We start from the raw sequence: 1,905 nt of genomic DNA on the forward strand, positions 1-1,905 counted from the left end.
ACCAAATGGTCACTGTAAAATCCCTCAAATGAACTCCCCATGGTGTAAAATGCCTCAAGGACTCTTGAAACCACACAACCTTATGTTCTGGCTGAGCAACTGGTTCTCTGTGATTAAGGACACAGGGAACCCTGTGGAAATAGATTTAGCTCCTCTAAGTGAATGTTAGATGGCATTTGGATGTTTATGTTACATGCAAATACATTACGGAGAGTAGAGATCTGTAGGTCTATGCTAAACAAAAAAATAAATCACTTAAGAGACCAAACAGTATTTTTCTGTAACATTTTTCTAAATTTGGGAATGTGCCTCCTCACATTCTGTATAACAAGCTAGCGGGTTGTGTAAATTGCCACCAATATTATTGGAACCGTTTCCTTTGAATTTTTACCCATATCGTCGGCATGGCTACAGGGACTGTACCCAAGTCTTGGTTAAGTTGTTTTATTCCTTCCTTCTCTAGCACTTGGAGCTTCAGACTATCATTTTGCTCTAGAGCAGGTGATGGATTCTTCCAGGTGTTTTGCCTTCTGAGGAACATGGTACACACCATAGCTCAGGTAATGAAAGATTGGAGAGACCCAAAGAGTCAGTCCAAATCATATGAAACAAAATTCTTTTTTTAAGTTTATTTATTTTTGAGAGAAAGAGAGAGCGAACAAGCGAGCGAGCGAGAGAGAATCGAAAGCAGGTTATGTGCTGTCAGCCCAGAGCTCACACGGACTCCATCTCATGACATGAGATCATGACCTGAGCTGAAATTTTGAGTCAGACACTTAAGGAACTGAGCCACCCAGGTGCCCCTGAAACATAATTCTTAACCAGCAGAAGAGTTATTTCTAATTCAAAAACATACAAAATATTGAAGGCACATGCTGTATCCCGGAAGCCCTAGACCCACCAAATACACTTCAGGGTCCCTCTCACTGCAATGGACAGCATTTTGTTTCTCCAACATGTGGCTCTTTTGTGTGGCCCATGTCAGTCCAGAGAAGTTATGGGGTTCCTCAGTTCATGTGTCCCAAGCTTTGTAGCCCTGTTCTGGCCTGAGGACTGCCATGTGTTTGCATAACAGCAGTGTGTATAGTGTAGGGTTTCTGCACTCTGAGAAGACCCTATGCATCCTGCTAACTCAGTACTGGACCAGTCATCAGAGTGCAGTCCAATAGTGTACCAGGGTTCTCTTTCTCCCCATTGTCGTCAAAATTGGATGTTGCCTGAGTTACTCGTTTTAGCCATTCTGACAAGTGTGACGTGGTATCTCATTGTTTGGATTTGTATTTCCTTGATGTGATGTTGAGCATCTTTTCATGTGTCTGTTAGTCATCTGGATGTCTTCTTTGGCAAAGTGTCTATTCATGTCTTCTGCCAACTTCTTCCCTGGATTACTTGGGTTTTTTTTTTTTTTGGTTTATTATTTGAGTCTGATAAGTTCTTGAGAAATTTTGGATACAATCCCTTAGTCTAATATGTCATTTGCAAATATCTCTCCTATTTGTCAGAAGCTTTTCAATTTTGTTGGTTATTTCCTTCACTGTGTAGAAGATTTTTATCTTGGTGAAGTCCCAATAGATCATTTTTGATTTTTTAAAGTTTATTATGTTTTTATTTTGAGAGAGACAGACACAGCATGAGCATGGGAGAGAGAGAGAGAGGGAGAGGGAGAGGGAGAGGGAGGGAGGGAGGGAGGGAGGGAGGGAGGGAGAGAGAGAATCCCAAGAGGCTTCTTGCTGCCAAAGCAGAGTCTGATGTGAGGTTGGAATTCAATGAATCATGAAATTATGACCTAAGGTGAAAGCAAGAGTCAGATACTTAACTGAGGGAGCCACCCAGGGGCCTTTCATTTTTGCTTTTGTTTCCTTTGTCTCCAGAGATGTGTCTGGCAAGAAGTTGCTCCAGCCAAGA

Source organism: Suricata suricatta, chromosome 7 (genome assembly GCF_006229205.1).
Source record: "Suricata suricatta isolate VVHF042 chromosome 7, meerkat_22Aug2017_6uvM2_HiC, whole genome shotgun sequence".
Taxonomy (NCBI): Eukaryota; Metazoa; Chordata; class Mammalia; order Carnivora; family Herpestidae; genus Suricata; species Suricata suricatta.